Raw genomic sequence first — 18,465 nt, 5'->3', positions numbered from 1 at the left:
TTTTTTAATTTTGTTAGAACTACATATTTGGTATTAATTTGGAACTGTCATAATTTATTTATCTTAATAAGGATGGATTTTGTTCAATACCTATATAATAATTATCACGAATATTTAGTGCACGAACCATTTTTAAATTTTATGTTATGTTCTTTAATTATGTTGAGCATCCTAGTTTCATTTTACTGTTTTCAGTTATCGACTTGGACGGGTGATTTTCACTCAACAAGCAATTTAAAAAGTTTCAAGCGTAACCACAAAACGAATGTTTCCAGAAAGTTCAATATTGCCATACTAAAATTACGCATTATAATTTTTTTTACATATATAAAAACCATTGAACTTATTTAACGGTATTTCCAATACAAGTTCAAAAGAAATCATGCGTTAAATGTGATAAAACTGCAATAAAAACAAGTGTTGTGTTCTAGATTCAATTCAATTCGTTTATTCTCTCACAACAAATTAAAAACCATATAAAAATCGCCCAACAAATTTGTGAAACAAAACTAGGAAACAATAAATTGCGTCCAGATTTCACGAAAAGATCTGACTTCATCTGAAAACCGCAATAATTAAAGAATGAGAGAGTCGATGCAAACTTTTGGGACGGGCTGGAAAGGGACTCGTGACTTAGCTTTAGTTGTTTATCTAAAACAATTCCCTGATTATGACCAGGAAAACGTTTTTATCAAATGCGTACCAGCAATAGCCCTTATCAATATGAAAAAATGACGAGAGTTTACAGTGTGGAAAGCAGTCAAAATGCCAAAATTTCGTGTTTATTTATTTTTATTGCCCGTAACATAAAACATTAAGAAGGATGAAATTTGACGAAAATGTCTCTTCATTAAATTTTACATGTTTTTACAAAATTGTGTTTCAAAGGCTCGCAAAGATTAAGAATATATTATATTATATAAAAGATTATTAAAGCGTTTGCATAAAATAAGCAATTTTATTAACAAGTCATAATCATAATTAAGTAATTACACTATCATAAAATGTAAAGTGAAAGTCAAACTTGTATATAATAAAGAAATTATTTTTCATTGAAAAGATCAAACAAATTTTTAAAACAAGCACAAGCCTTTTTTTCCTCGATTGCTTACTTCTTCACTTGAACAATTAGTATCTATAATAAAAAAATAAAAAATGATATTTGAATTATTTTTATACACATTTTCAAACAAGCAAGAGATTGTAAGGTTCGCCAGGTTTTGTTAATAATTTTAAGGATATTTTAAATCAGATTATTCCTCATTCTATGCACAATGTTTTGTCGAAATATTGAAATATTAAATTTGAAATCTTTGTGATCCACCTATTCTTGCCCTCCGTTTGAATTCGCTTGGATCTTCCGCAGAAAACAATACAAGTAAATTGCGATGGTAATGATAGTAACAAGAATTACTGCTGAGCAGCATCCAATGACGACAAAATGGTTCAAGTGGAATTCTAAACAAAAAGAGAAAAATTTAATTAATTGCCCAATTTTTTTAATTTATAATACAAGGAGGAAAAATAATTTAAAATTATTTTGGTCAAAAATAATAAAAGCACATCTGCTTTTTTTACAATTTACAAGCAAAAATGGATTGATGCTGACTGAGTAATAATACCGATGTTGAGTACACAAATTATTTGTAAAAATTACGTTAATATACCGTGAAAAAAATTTGCAGTTAAATTAAAAATACTCACCATCAACTTCCGAATTTGAGGAATCCTCATTGACTGGTTCATGCCTGCACCAGTTATTTTTATTTTCTTTGCATCTTTCAAAATGTAAAGTACGATTTTGTTTGCATTTGCAAGTGTATTTGTTTGTTGGTGCATCACTCACATTGCAATATTCAAAATCTAATTGTGGCAAAAGGCAATGATAGCAATGGTCTTGAAAACAATTATCTGCAATAAGGAAAATTATAATTCGAGTAATTGTTGGCCAAGATTATTTACCAGCAAAAAAGTTATAGTTGTTTGCGTCAGGCTTCAAGTCCCAATGTGTTTTGTTTGTTACACAACTTTTTTTATTTCTTGCTTTGCAAAAGATCTCATCACAGGTCAACTGTGTTTCATTTTTCTTATTGAAATTGTCAAGAAGAATTATCAATTTATATGTGGTGCAAACTGCAAGATAATTATTTACTGAAAAAAAACCTGCGAATTTTAATGAAACTCGACTAAAACTTACTTTTTGTTTGGTTTCCTTGAGCCAAAGATTGAATGGAAACAAAAATTAAGGTGAGAAAAACAGAAGAAAAGTATTTTAGTATGACTGGAAATCTCGTCATGATTTTTTTCTTTAATTTTGTTGGAGATGTGTGTGATTCAAATTGATTGTAAGACATGAAGTTAAATGTAGACCAACAAACAGTCCTTTGAAGCAGGATGTAAAGCTGGCCGATAACAGAAGGACCTTTTTTGTATTTTTTATTTTAAATCTTCAGCAAAAAACTGACGTTTATCAAAAGGAAGTAAAACATATCAAATCGAACGTTATCAGAATCCAAGAAAACCCAGCCAACTAATTAAAAAATACTTATTATTAAGAGAATTTTTGTTCATATATTTCTATCTATAACACTATTTTGAGGAAGTCTGCAGCAAAATAACAAAAAAATTCAGCCTGTTAAAAAATATATTTAATACGTTTTATCAACTTTTTTTGCTCCATTTCCAAAAAATTTAAATTTTGCAGCAATTGCAAAACATATATCTTTATAAAAAAATTAATTATAGAAAACATGAAGTCAAAGTTCTATTATTTTAAATTGCTTTTAATTTCACTGAAATATAAAATTTAGGAAAGTGCGCCAAATAAAATGGTTTTTCTTCTCAACACGGTTTCAGCGAAGTTGTAGGAAAAGGCGGGTAGCAACAAAATTTTAATTTGGACGTGCACATAAATTGCTGGTCCGCACAACACTCGAATGCATTTATTTGACGGAGATAAAAAAAAAGAGTTGCGAGCGGGGGCCGGGCTTGGACGGTGTTTTGCGCCATACATTATCTTTTTTCATTTCATCTTTGTCATACACGCGATGTCAGTTCTAATGAATGTAGCGACCGTGTTTTATAGGCAGAAATGCACGAATTATTATTAGAATTACTGTGCACGTATGTGCGTGTGTTGGCCCGTCCGTCCGTCCGTCCGAGCGAGCGAGCGTTCGGGTACGCGAGCACAATTCGTGAATAAGAACAATGGCGAAAATAATGAAAAAGCAGCACCGGCCGCGCTTTTGCACGGCCTCTGGTCGGTGCCGGGGCTGAAATATTAACAAGGAGCCGCGTGCAAAATAATACCGAGTTTCGGCTTCTCTTTCATTGGACCAGGTGCGCACCTGCCTGTTAATAATTCGCCCACCTATAAGTTGCTCGTCCATTAATCACCGGCGCCCGCCAGATCATCCCGCTCGGCCCTGACACGCCAGGCACAATATTTTGACATCCAATTGACAATCGTCGCCGCCAACCATCTAACTGATGAATATGTTTCCATAAAACGGTATCTTGATTTTGTCAATTCTTTCTACACGCACTTTTCATCCAAAATTTATGTGATTATACACAAACTTGAGTAAAGAAACAATAACCTACAACTAAAAGGTAAATTTCAATGATTATAATTGTATTTACTCTCAAAATATAATCAGTTTGGAGTACCTGGAAAAATTTCTCTTAGATTTTTTTCAATATTTTATACGTTTATTTCAAAATTTATTGTATCAATGCGAGACTGGCACTTCCCGTGTGGGCGGCCAAATCGCTTTTCTTGTTAGGCGTTTTAAAAAACATTGTAAACCTTTCCTTTTCTTATTCCCGATTTTTAAATATTTTCATCTTTGCTGAGAAGAATAAATAACAATGATTAGCTTTAAAAAGATCTACGCTCAAGGTGAATAATAATAATAACATAAACTAAGAAAAGTCTAGGAGGCGTTCATAAGTGGTTTTTTGTTGAAAAAAATTTGCATGCGCAAGAAATATGCAAATTGAACGTCAAAATAATTTTAAAATCTATTTTTTCTCAATAAAAGTTCAAATTCATGCAACTAATATTGTGTGCTAACATTTTCTTGTAGAACGTTAACAAAATTGGGATAGCAGTTTTTATTTTAGTAAAAAACAATTTTGGTCAAAGAGGAAAAAGCCCGTTTTCTTCATTACAAAAATAATAATAACTCAATTTTTCCCTCTGTATTAAATGCAAATAATTGGAGTCAGCTTATGAAATTTATTAACCACTTTGCACACAATCATAAACTGACTGTTTCAAAATATATTAAAAATATATTTTTATAACATGGCCAAAACTTATTGTTAGTAACTTAAGTGAAGAAAAATATTTTTAGTATTAATATCTTTTTTTTTTTTTTTTGCAACTTCACATAAATAAATTAATTGTTTACCTTCACTTATTGGTGCAAATTTTGTTTAAAAACTGAAAGGAAATTGTTTGATAAATCGGCACCATTGCCATAAATGCTCTAGCAAGAATTTGGCCAAAAATAAATACCCCATTCGCCGCAGTTGATTTACTTCGTTTGTTTTTTTATTCTTGTCTAAACAAAATTTTATGTTGATATTTATTATATGAAAAAAAAAATGTATTTTCTTGGACGCCTAAACTATAATTTAATACGCGCAGACTGTCTAAAGACGATTCATTTCTGGGAAACCAAAATTCGATGAGCGAGTTTTCACGCCGATCAGTTCACCAAAAATTGTGATTGTTTGGAAGAGACCGCATTATTTGCTTCTCAGTTGAGAGGTAAGTATAGGTCGAGGCACACGTTGGAAATGGCTCGCTGATGGGCTTTCAATAAGCAAAATGATCCTTATAGTCAAGTTCAGTGGGTCGCCGTGTGTCTTGATTCTCAAGTTTTAAATGGATTTTTTTTTTTTTGAATCAGAATTCCCTGTTTTGGGGAGAATAAAAATAAGATTTCCAAATTATAGTTGAAATTTTTACATTTATAATTGTTTTCCTGGAAGCGGCTCTTTCCTCAGTTTCTAAATCCACGTTAAATTTCATTTGGTAAAATGAGTAAATTTTTTCACACATTAATAACAAAAAAATTTATTCAATTCATTCATAATTCTCTCACAACAAGTCGTACAAGAAATTGAAAATCACATTGGGGGAGAATTGGCAGCCAGCTCTAGTAAACAACTTATTAAAACTCGTAGGACCAATTTGGAGAAATATTTCAAAATTTAACCTACTCGCTGAGTACGAGCCACAAGAGGAAAAATATACACAACTTTTATATCTTCTAAACATGCAATTTACTTGCACTAACCTGATTTTCACGCTCCGGAGAAAGTTAAAAAATTTTCAAGTAAATACATTTTCTTGCTGTCAAAAAAAAATGAAAGTAGAAAATTTGACTGATAGACCATATTTATTATGGCAGAGATTACTGCTGCCGAGCTTTGATGGCTGGTTTAGAAAAAAACCCACTATCAAGTCTCATGTCTGCTTAAAATTAATATTTTTAGACTGATTTTAGAATTTGGTATAGAATAAAATTTATTAAAATTTGGAGCAGGCAACAATAAAAAGTCTGTGGGAATTTACGGCAATTTTTTTCTTAAGTAATTAGAATATTTTCTCAAAAATAATTGATAAAAAAAATATCTTGTAGAAAAACTGTTTATCTCTTAGTTTAAATTTTTTAGTTCGTAATTAATTTAGATTGTCCTCGGTTGGATCGATAAGCAAACTTTGAAACTAAATCTAAATGCCCATAATAAAGAAATGTGCAAAAAACCGATATAGATTGAAATTGGGTTTGAAGAATCCACTTCAGAGAGTCAAATCGCATAGAGAGTTAACAAAATAAATGTGAATCAGAATTGACGTGGTCAAGAGTGAACAACTTTTCCCCCCAAAAATTAAAGAAAAACATGGGTGATGCCTTCTGCATCACCAAAGGGCAAAGGCCGTCAAGACGGTCGCTTAGCCTTATCCTAAAAAGAAAAAAAATATTAATAAGATTATAAATTTCTTGCAGTGAAACAAAATTGGGATACATTATAATTAATTTTAGCGCGGGGGACTGATCTGGTGTGAATATAGCAGTAATATCACGTCGTAGATGAAATAAATATCAATTTAATTTTAATTTAGATTTGATTTTACTTCTTTCAATATTTAATGTATAATTTATGTAAAAGAATGTCTTCAAATTTCAAGAGCCCGCGGATGGATGGAGATTCAATAAAAATATTATGTACTACGAGGAAGAAATACCTATTTTTATATCTTTTGATACAAAATTGTTACTTTATGTGTAATAGAAACATTAAAGGATTAATTCTATTACATTTTTAATTCAGTATTCGCAAAAAAATGTATAATTTGCTGCACAAAACTCGTGAGCTTGGCCAGAATATATTTATATATTGCCTTAGAGAGAAAGTGGACTGGTGCGAGACTGCATTCCTGTTCCCAAATATATTTCTGGCGTCTGTCCTTTTGATGGTGCACCAGAAGTGGTGGATCAAAACGTGAACAAGCAAACCGTCTGAAATTCAGAGACATCGCAGTTTTGCTTTTGGTTCACAATTTGGTCTAGGTAAGTCGTTTACTAGAACTGGCTGCTGATTCTCTCCAAATAATGTGATTTTTACGCTGCTTTTGTTTTGACTTGTTGCGAGCAGTTGATTTAATGATATGGAAATGACGTCTCAAGAAAATTGATTTGCATACCAAATATAGTCAATTGCTGATACAATAAGATGGACATAAAATATTGTATGAACGTTTTATATAAATTATCAATTTAATTTTAGGGAAAAATATGCTCTAAATATAAATTCATCTGCTACTGAACGTCCCTCATGGAAACCTTAATTGGATTTATTAATAGTTAGTTCAAGAATTAATGGCTACTATTATCTTGACTTAGTTCTTCCAGAATAAAACCTAGCGATAAAGTTCATCGCAATGACCCGGGATAAATATTTTTACCCCTCCTGCAATTTTATTTTATCGCCAAATCATTCAGGAAAACTTTTTCTTGACACGCGTCAACGGGATAAACATTCAGCCCGCGCTATATTCATATCAGCTGAAAAGATGGTCAAAATTATTCTGAAAGTTTTTTAATTTTAGCCTATAGCAACGAACAAAATTTGTTCAGATCAAATCGTGAAAAAGAGGGAAAATTGAATTCCAAAGCTAACTCAAAAGTCTGTGTTTTATGTCACTTAAAACTATTTAAGACCTTTTAATCAAAACCACTCATGTTAGATAAATCACTTTTCTTTACAATTCTAAAATTATAGTGTGAAATATTCTGATTCTAAAAAAAATATCAAGTATTTTTTCTCCTGTTAGTTATATTGATTTGTAAATTGTTTATTTCTTTACAAAGGATTAAGAATGAATCAAAATTAATTTACAGCAGTGCTAGCTGAGCTAGCGCAGCTAGTAAAATAATTACCGCGGTAATTTTTACAGCCTCTTCTGCAATAAAAAAATATTTAAATTTCAATGAAAATTAGACTAATAATAATAACCACTACACTAATTTGAATGGTAAAACTCCAGGTGGATTACATGAAAAATTGAAACCGGGCGAACCTCGTTCCAAAGAAAAAATTAAAAAATAAAAGGACAACTGACCCTGAAAGGCGACCTGCGGTCTGCTGGTACTTTAAAAACCTAGGGTTTCTTGTCACCGACTAAAACTTAGTGGGAGGAATCAATAAAAAAAATTATAAATAAAATAGAGAGGTGTATAATTAAATTTTAACAAACAAAAATTGCAGAAATTAATTAAGCAAAGGAGTCGGTCAACAGCTTCATATAAATTCCTCCCACTTAGTTTTAGTTGGACAAGAAAACCTAGGTTTTAAATGTACCAGCAGACCGCAGATCGCCTTTCGTCAGTTGTCTTTTTATTTTTTCATATTTTCTTTACGTGAGGTTCACCCGGTTTCAATTTTTCACTGCACTAATAATAATTAAATCACAAACGTGATCTTTTTAAGATGTATTAACTAAATTCTAATTGTAAGAACTAATGGTAAGAACAGAAAATATTACAACAATTTATGCACTTTTAAGCACAAACGTAATCTTTTGCCACTGTAAAAAATATGATGTAAAGTAAATTTATTATTATCTATTTTTCGCTATTTTTCTCGGTCAATACTGAAATTCTAAATTGGAAAAAAAAGAGAAGAAAAGGTTTTCAACTAGCAAATGTCTGCTAAAACGCCCGAAATCAAAAGAGACCCAGACGCCGCAGTAAACCCACACAATTGGAGAAAAAAAGAACAATAAGAAATTTACTTCAATCATTGTTCTGTTGTAGTTATAATTTTTTGTAAGCGCTGTCTAAGGTTTTGGACGCTGCCAGGAAAGCGCGGTGGAAAAGCAGCCCGTTTTGTCGGAAAGAGCGGTGCCAAACGGGCAGGAATATTTTTGCAAACTCTCGCTGTCGATTTTGAGAGCGCGCGGCTAATCTCTATTTACTATCTATTGGTTTGCATTGATAATTTAATGTTAATCTTAAATGCAATTTATGTTTATAATTGTTAATTACGTAGCTTTAGATTTTGACAGAAAAATATTAATAATGGAATAATTATAATAACTTAGCAATTTTTATAAAATATCATTACTGGGAAATGTATTCTTATAAAATATTCTTCAAATATGGCACAGATCATTGATTAAAATAAAGGCAAATATTTAAAAAAAAATGTTTCTTTTTTAAATAATTTAATTATATTTATAGTATTTAATAATTCAATATCGTTTATATAAGTAATCTTTTTTTTAATACTTAATGCAACAATTTACATCTTTAATATAAAATGTACAATATTAATTTTATAAATTTTTCTCTCCGCGTTGCTTTGGCTTACCTAATGATTGAACACGTATCCAAAATTATCACGCAAGAGATCGAATTTTACAGAGATGATAACCGCGTGAATGCAACGGTGATAACTGTCGCTAAAGTGCACGCGGAGATTTCCAGGTCTCAACCGTGCATTTGCATATTTTGCATCGGGCGAACGGCGAGCATAAAGGAATAAAGAAAAATAGTGCATGGTGTGCGAAATGAATAGGACAAGATTTCTCCCCCGAGTGGCCATGACGGATTTATGCATTTTTTCGAACTGCAATGGCACCCGATTGGCCGGTTTTGATTTTTAATTCGCGCACTAGGAGAGGAAAAGCCCCTGCCGATTTCCCTTCGCGCCAAATGCACGCGTGCTGCATTCTCGTGACTGTCAAACGCGCGTGACGTCACCGATCGCGAATTAAATGATGACTCACGATAAATGCACTTTCTATCCCTATTTATTTCCCTCTGTCTATTGCTAGTCCCCGTTCGACCCTCGGCCGATAGGCACACCAAAAAACTGGCCTCCCACGCGATAGGAATGGATTTCCACTAAAAAGTAAAGTATGCGTCAATATTTTAGCTTCAAATTATGATCATGCTCCATTGGTTCTAAAGCTTAATGTTAATATTATTTCAATTTAGTTTTTTTTTTAATATTTTTGCAGATAAAACAATATAATTTGGTTCAGATTGATCAGATTCAGAAAAGATAAATTTTGTATTGATTTACTAATGCAAAAACATAATCTTTAGAATAAATTAATAAAATACAATCAAAATGCCAAAATGGATAGTTAACAAAATTTAATCCAAATTCTCTAATTTAATTGTATTATGGAAAAAGTCAAGTGGCAAAATTGTACCGTGTTATTTTTGATTGTATCTGTAAAACTACGGCAATTTTGTGATTTAAGAACAACTTGCTTCCAAAATTTAAATTGATTTATTTTGCTCTTTTTTATTGTAAACATACAGCTTTTATTTCCACTTATAAAATATCTTCTAAAATCCTATGAAATTTAATAGTTCATAAGAAGTTGTGGATTCTTAATTTTTTAGTACGCTTCAAGGAAATATTTTAATTTTCCAAAATATATTACTTGATTTGATTCAAAAAATAGTTCTTAAAATACATTGTAAAGTGCAATGCAAACGCTTCACCAATTTCTTTTCCAAAATTTGACCTCAACAAAATAATAGTAATCGTTCCAACGATTTAATCAACAGCGTAGAGATTTTAAAAATTTCCGATGCGTACAAGAATGCAAGCTTACAATTAGAGACACATATTACATTATTTTTATTAGTCTCTAGAAATGTTAATTGGGTTCAAATTGACAGCAACTTTTACAGAATTTTATTTTATAGAGAAAATATACTAAACTGTATTCTGCATTGCAAGAAAAAATAGTTGACATTTTTTTTCCCACGAAATGAATGAGTTGGACTTTTTCCTCGTTGCAGAAATTGTTTTTTTTTTTATTCAAAAACAAATATCCGTTTCGGTCACGGTCTGTGACCCTACTTCATGAGCAAGAAAAATACAAAAAATTAGCAAATTTGAAAAAAGAAAATCACATTTTTAAATAAAAATTAAAATCTTAAAACTAACAAATTCAAGTACCAACCTATTTCATGAGCAAACGCGCTGCTCGCTAACTAATAAAATGAATGAGCAAGCTAAAGACAGATTAATTGTTTGTTTTTGAATAAAAAATAATTTCTGCAGCGAGGAAAAAGCCCGGCTCATTCATTTCGATGATCATCTCCTCGAGTGTCAACTTCTTCAAACAAATTTTTTCCACGTTGAAAATTATAATTTACATTTAGCTTAAAGACACCTAGTATAAGCAGATTCTCAATCGAGATAACATTAGTCACGTCTATTGAAATTGTAATACCAGCCATCAAAGTTCATTATAAAAACTTTAGAGCAATACAAAAAATGAAATAAATAATGCAAATATTTTAAAATAAAATGATATATAAAATTACTTATTATTGTGTAAATAAAAAAAATTTAATAATTAAATTTGATAAGTAGAGAAAACTGAATTAATAATAAATAAATATTAAGATAATTAATGAATTAAATAATAATTTTATAAATAAAAAGTAGATTGAAAAAAAAATGATCCAGTTTAATAATTTAATTTGAAATTGTCACATGTGATCGCGTGGTCGCAACGAAATCATTTTATTGTTAATTTCTACAGATCTGAATCAAGAATAAGAAAAATATATTGAACTCTGAACACTTTTCATATTTCTAAGACAAGCCCATTTATTTATTTATTTTGTTAAATATTTTTAACTGCGTTTGTAAAATGGTATGGAACAAAAACTTTATAGGATGCTCTTAATCAGAATTTCAAAATTTGTAATTGTTGTAAATTTTGAAAGAACAAAATATCGGTCGCAATGTGAAAAGTCTGTTTCAATTCATCAAATACAACAAGCTTTATTTTAAATTTTGTAATTAAAAATTTATACAATGTTTTTGCTGCTCATTTTTCGTATTTACTTTTGATACTAATTGACTAAAAAAGACAATTTATAATTATTATAAATTTCTCGATACTAAATATTTTGAATATTTTAGCAATAATAAACGCTTAATTTGAATTTAAATTTAAAAATGTAGCTTTAATTTTGATTGGTATTCCGAAGTTTAGTTTTTTTAAATAAATATTGCTAGGTCTATTACCAACAGACGGAACTTAAATTTTGCTAGTTTAGAGGATAATCTCAAGGAATTGATTTAGTTACAAATTTAGATAATTAACTTATCAACGAGCAATCTCGGCTCAAAGATATGGCATTTAAATATTCAAAAGAAAATAAAGTGTATGAACAAATAAATTACAATTTAATTATTATTGTTGTTTATTTGTCCAAATTGTTATATCACATTGATTAAATTGAAACATTAATTTATTTATTTCAATGGAGTTAATTTACAAAATATTAATGAGATATGAATTTTCTTATAGTTATGGGGAAGGGGTTGAACTAAAATTTAATTCAATAATTTCAATACAACTTCTCTGAGCTTCTTATTGCTCAAAACATTTTTCTCGGTATAATTTGTGTAGCTGGTATTTAAGTTCACTAGTTATTAAATTATTAAAAATAAATGAAGTTTACAAATTAAAAACAGAAGATGTTGCAGTATTTCACAAGTTGGCTGTTTCAAATTCGCAAGGGAGCGTTTACAGAGATTGGCAAAATCGGTTAACTCGCGCTCGTTCCACTAGTTGGTAGGAGAGGCGCAACAGTGCAGCGCTTTGGCAAGCTGCTCGGGCTATTCATCCGCGCGAAACAAAATAAGAAGAAAAAACAAATAGATACAAAAAGATACGTCACGGCCGCGATCAATTTTGGCGTCTCCATTAGACTGAGCCGTGGGAACGCATGCTTTTGAGGCCGGAAAAAGGAAAAAAGAGAGTCTTGGCTGCACCGGACCCGTTTTCCACTTTCGGACTTTTCTTATTTTTCCCTTTCTTTCGTCGCCAAGGGCGGCGGCCACCCCACTCCTTAGCCGCCACCCTCCCCCGAGACTGGCTTGCGTGAATTTCAAATTAAACCGGTCTCGCCAACCTCAATCGGAGGTGAAATAATTTTTTTCACCGATGCAGTCCTCACTTGAAGTGCGGACTCGTCGGCCGGAACCAAATCTGCCAGTGCCAAATTAGTGTGGAATTAAAACCAGAGCTGGAATTTGGATTTCGGCGAACAAGTGTGCAGTGTTTGTTTTGCGTGTTTGTGTGAAAGTGGAGCCGCGCGCGCGTTTTTTATGTTTTTCCACCAGGAAAAGTGAGTATAATTTTTGTTTCTTTCCGGCTCATTTACATTTAGAGTGCTGTTGCCGAAGAGTGCAAGCAAAAATGCAGTTTTTTTTTCATTTCATTTCCTTGTCTTGCAGTTGATTAAAATTGCGCGTACAAAAAAAATTCTTTCCCCCTCGCGCGAAATGCAAATAAAGCAGCGCACGGTGTAATATTTTATTTTCCCTCGGCGCTGCAGCTTTTTCCCTAAAAATATATTCGTATGGAAAACCAAACTCTGCTGGCGTTCCTTTCCTTTTTCGCCATTGGAGACGCAAATTTCGCCGGGTGTGTGGGAGGCGGGACTGCTGCCCCCGCGCAGGTCTTTTGGTTCTTTTCTCCGGTGCCGGAGACGAGAGAGCACCGCGGCCGCTCCTCGCCGGCGCTTCCACCTCAGTCTTTTGTTCCATTTCTCAGCTAACTCTCTTCAAAGAAATAAAAGTTGATTCAAAACCATAATAATTACTAGAATTTTTCTCCCACATTTGGCAAACCTCAGAATATTTTTTCTTAGTATCACAGATTTGTAAAAAAGAAAGATGAAAGTCATGAGTAATAATTAACCGAAAAATTTTATATAAATTTAATTTAAATTAACATTATTGATAATAATTACGCCATTAAATGAAAATTAAATATATGGTTTTAATACTTTTAACTCTCTGGTTTTACCAGTTATAATTTAATTGTTTTGCTTCATTTCATTAAATTTTCTATTTTTAATAAATACGTCAATTTTTTTCACATTTATTCAACTTTCACTAAGATAATCATAAATTTCCACTATAAAAAATAAATTAAATATATTTTTAATACAGGCATCCAAAATAGTATTAATAACAAGCCTCAAATTGCTGTGAACAAAAATTAAGTTACCACTCAAAATATCTCATTTCTTCCAGCTATATAATAATTACCAGGAAGTGGAAATATTATTAATAATGGATCTATTTGTTTCCTCTCTGTTAATCAAGAATTACATCACAAAAATTACCTCCATATATAGAAAATACCTAAATAATTAAAATTATACAATTATTATTGAAATGCGAAAATTCTGAGACAATGGAAAAATTCTCAAGTTCGACAAAGTATTTAATTGTTTTATGTGATTACGAATTACAAACTTTATGTTATACAGTATTGCAAGTACAAACCATCTGCAAACTAAGCAAATTAAAAATTGCTGCATTTTTGCTGCCTCTGCGGCCGTAAATAAAATTCCGCTCGAGTTGTTTTCGCGCGAAATTGCTTTCGGAGCAGAATATCGGCGCGGTGCGGGCGCGCGATATCGAGATATGGGCAAAGCAAACACAAGGAGCTCTTTGTGCTTTTCCCTCCGGTGTAAAATTCGAACCTTATCAAAGGTAAACAATGGTCCAGCAGTTGGAGCGTGGTGCGGGGGCTCTGCTCCCTCTCAGCCATTTTGCGCGAAACAATATATCTAACGAATAACGAACCCGGCGGCTGCGAATCCTCCTTTCTTGCTGCTCTCTTTCCATTTCACGCACGAGCGGCCACCGGACAAAAAAAAATAATAATAAAAAGCGGGCAAAAAGAGAAAAGGAAGCCAAGCAAGGTAAGTCATGGAGAAAAACCAGCCGTCCGAAAGAGAAAGCAGCAGAATGGAAATGAATTTTTCCTTTGGCGCCGGGCGAATTTTCATGCCGGTGGTTTTTTTTCCGACCCTCTCTGCCGCGTGCGAAAAGAGAGAACTCGACAAAAAAAGCGCCTGCCACCGTGTAATTAAATTAAATTATCTGCGGCGTGCAGAGGAAGAAAAGTTTTGCGTGCGTGCGCCAGCGGGCGGCTGCTGAATAATAAGGGAATAATTAATAGCTACACCGTTTCACACTTTTACTGCACCGCGGCATATTAAAAAAAAAAATATATAAATATTCGGACGAAAAAATCCCTCCCGGGGCAGGAAAGCCTCCGACGTATTTCAAAGAAAGATTCGCATTCGATTTCAGTGCAGCCTCTCGTTAATTATCGGCAAAAATTCTGATTAACCCAACTTGAAAGGCGCATGTATTAATCTGGCTTGTGTGTTTGTACGCACAGGGTGCCGATAATCAAACGGGCAAAAGAGTTTGCTCTCTCTGTGGCAAATAAAAACGTGTGTTTTGGCCGCCGACTGACCGAGCGACATCAGTAGTACACAAATGCACGCCAAAGAGCACCAACTGGAGAACATGACGAGTTTTGCAAGTGAAATTCGGCCAAAAAGAGCAGCGACGAGCGCGCTCTGTTTGACACAATGACGCATGAAAAATGAAAGAAAAATTTGCGTATTTTTTTTTTATTTTTGAGCGCGCGCGAAACGCGATATTCTGCTGCGTGTTGTTTACAAGCCGCTCCCGACAACCTTTCGGACAGAAATCCAATTACAATAGACTGAGCAGAAAGATAAACTGCTACGTACATTCGCCGCTCTTTTTGCGATTTTTGCCGCGAAAAAGTCAGTGGAAAATCTGTGCTTTTTGCAGTGGCACCGCCGGCAAAATAATATATGACTTCAATTGTGCTCTTGCGAAATCGAGTTACGCACTTTCTCTCTCGCTTTGCTTTTTTTTATGTTTTTTACGCAATCATGTTTCTTTTCGGCGGTTTGATTTTTCGCAATTTCCACGGCGCAAATTATTTTTCTGAACCCTGCTGGGGAATCAATTGTGCGTGCTCTGTGCTGCACATCTTGCCCAGTTCGCAGATTGGAGGGTGGCGCCACCATTTTTCAACGCACTAATCTCACAACGCTGCAGATTAAACATTTTTCCTCTCTTCTGATTCATTTTCGGCTAAAAAGTACAAATTTGTTAAAAAAAAATTGTCAAACGAATTAAGTAACAGCACTGAATATTTTACGCTGTCTGATGTTTGAAGAAAATATAATTTATTTTGGTTTGATTTACCTTGTAAGAAACCTGTTAGCAATTATATTGCTTAATTAAAAGTCTTTTCTGCGAGAAAAAAGTCTGAGAGGCCATTTTTAGACTTTGAGAATTTAAAACCCAAAGAAACCACTCGGAAAAAAACTAATTTAAATTTTTAGACTTATTTTCTAACTTACTTTATTGGGCACAGGAATGCGTAAAATTCAATTTAATTTATTTATTTATTTATTCTCCATTCGATACAGTCATGTCATGAATACAGCAAAAAAAAAAAAAAAACTATACAGAAAAAGCTGAAAATACATTTCTAATTAATTCTAACTAATTAATTTTTAAAACAATAAATTTTGTTGAAGTGAAAAACGTTAAATGATGTCAAGTATGAACTAAAAGTATGCAAAAAGTGCAAGAGTACAGTTAATTTCTTTTTTAATTTATATTAAAAAAAAATTAAATTTATAAAATTCAAAACAATTGTTTACTGATTTTATCACATGATTATGTTATTTGTGAGTTGTCAATATTAACATTGCAATAAAAAATCAAATGCATTAAAATTTACAATTAAACTATTTCAATATCTGAAATTATGTTTTTGAAGTTAAAAAATGTAAGCATAATTTATTAAGGAAATCATAATAAATCAGTTTAAAACTCGTTGTGTTAAATTCTGAGAATTGCGGGAATTCCAAACTAACATAAACGCCAATAAAATTTTTATTTCACAAACAGAATTCGCCAAAAGCCAAAACCTTTGAAAACGATTCATGTGACAACGAATTTTAAGACTGGATTCATGACGATCGTGAACGAGAAGACTGATAGAAGGCAATTTTTCGCACTGATCGTGCTCCGAACTGGTAGCAATTTTTAACGGATGATTTTGTCGCTCGGCCGGAAAGCGGGTTGCAGTGCGTGAGTAATTCGTCTGGTACAAAATAATTGCAGGTGCCGCTGGCCCTTTTCCCTTTTTTTTCTGCCACGGCCATAGCTGCGAAAATGTGACAAAATTGCAGCGAAAATGGTGCGCGCACTCTACGTGACTTGGGCCGCGCTGGCCGTATAAACATCGCATCATTAATCACCGCGTGCGCGCCACCGAGAGAGACCTATTGAATGATTACGTGAGAAAAATTGAGTCGGCCGATGATATCTCTCCTTTTATTTTACGCCGTTTTTCCACCGCTGCTGAATGGACGGTAAAAAAAAAACCAAACAAAATAAAAAGCGATATATATTCGTGAGGAGGAAAAGTTGTTGGCATCGTCTTGAATGGCATTTTTGTAGGAAAACATTTTGACAAAACGCTCACGCACCGGTCGTTCTGGTTCATTGAACGCGCCGAGAGCATTAATTAAAACTGGAAAGCGGAGAAAGAGATCGGGAAGAGACGACGGGAGAAATCAAGCACGCACTTCTTTTTTGTGCCGAAAGAAAACAAACGGAACCGGTTCTCTTCCTCCAGGAGCTTGGAGGAAAGAAAAATACACACGCGCAGTCCGATCGTGTTTTTCTGTTTTGATATTATTCCGGAAGGAAAATGAAATTTCGGATTTTTACACGCGGTGACACCTTTTGCATTATGCCGGTGATTGATTGATCACGTGAGCCCCTCTCTCTGCCGCGCTCTCCGATGATAAATGATTTTCCATTTTACCCTCAATAATAATTAACTCACGTACGAGACTTGGTGCGCCTCCCTTCTAGGGTTACAACGCAAAATGGCAACGTGTACGTTAGTTATCCGACTTTCCTCCTATCATTTTTTATTACTCGTCACGTCGACCGCCGCACGAGGGTGCAATTTTCCGCTGCGGACCATTTTCTGCTAGACGTTCGACGCCTGAATATTGGATTTTCCAGCGAAAAAATCCCATCAGAACACGGACGAGCTTGCCAGAAATGAAGGGCGAGCACGTGCAGAGCGGCTAACGCCTGCCAAAGGTTGCGTTAGGCAACATGCCAAGCTCGCAAAAGGAGCGGGTTGCTTCTTTTTTTAAAGGATTAATAAAAATAAAAATGTGAAAAGTGGTCAGACAAATAATTTTACTCAAAATATACTACCAAATAAATTATTTAGAAGAGACTGACTTCTTCAATTATTTTAGTTACTTTTAATTTGAAGATTTAAAAATCGAATAACAAAAGTTAGGCTATAGATGAATATTTCATCCTATTCATGTTTCAGTAAAATAATTTATTATGACTGGAAAAAGTAAAATAGTTTATTTTAGAGAGGATTTGAGGAATAAATACATATTATTTTTTACTTTTCAGTTTTCAGGAAAGTAGAGCAATGTTTAATGTAATCAAATTTGTAGTGAAAAATATACTTTTTATCAAATGTTTTATAATTAACTTCGATAAAGTAACGCACAAGTCCTACTCCATAGAGAAATCTTGTTTAATTAGATATTTTAACTCAAAATTAAACATAGAGTAAATCCAAAAAATTTTCCTTGCAAATTAAGAACACTCTTATAACATAATTTAATTAATATTAAAGTCTCTGGTAATTTTTAATTCAACTTTCATTCCTGATTTTTCCAATTCAAAATCTTTACCCATGGCCTTTTTTAATTGCAAATTAAAATTAAAAGCCTACTTTATTTTTTCCTTGTAATAAAAAATCATTTACATTTAAAAAAGTTCAACGTGCAGCTCTTTTAATTAATAATTCCATTCACCGTAGTTGCAACTCGGCTAAAAGCAAAAGTTTGGCGTAGCGAAAAATTTCCAACCATAATTCATGTGGATGCGGGAAATCCTTGAGCTTTCCGACTCTCTTTCCACCCCAGCAGTTGTCGGTGCGACCCTTCGCGCTGCTTTGCACCTCCATTATTTATGTTTTAATTAAAAACGCCGGCG

General features: G+C 32.9%; 1 protein-coding gene and 1 long non-coding RNA gene across 6 annotated transcripts in view; both read right to left on the bottom strand.

Annotated features, from left to right (window-relative positions):
* Positions 1-18,465, bottom strand: part of LOC132200474 (uncharacterized) — a 230,440-nt gene that overhangs the window by 133,984 nt on the left and 77,991 nt on the right. The window lies entirely within an intron of this gene.
* Positions 1,097-2,317, bottom strand: LOC132201328 (uncharacterized). Its single transcript, XR_009442261.1, has 4 exons — positions 2,198-2,317; positions 1,963-2,133; positions 1,705-1,911; positions 1,097-1,458 (listed from the first exon to the last, which is right to left on the bottom strand). It is a non-coding gene; the product is annotated as an uncharacterized LOC132201328 (long non-coding RNA).

The sequence above is a fragment of the Neocloeon triangulifer genome, unplaced genomic scaffold (genome assembly GCF_031216515.1).
Source record: "Neocloeon triangulifer isolate White Clay Creek 2 clone unplaced genomic scaffold, ASM3121651v1 ptg000014l, whole genome shotgun sequence".
NCBI classification, from domain to species: domain Eukaryota; kingdom Metazoa; phylum Arthropoda; class Insecta; order Ephemeroptera; family Baetidae; genus Neocloeon; species Neocloeon triangulifer.
The sequence above is the reverse complement of the archived record's forward strand: the minus strand, read 5'-3'. Positions and strand labels throughout refer to the sequence as shown.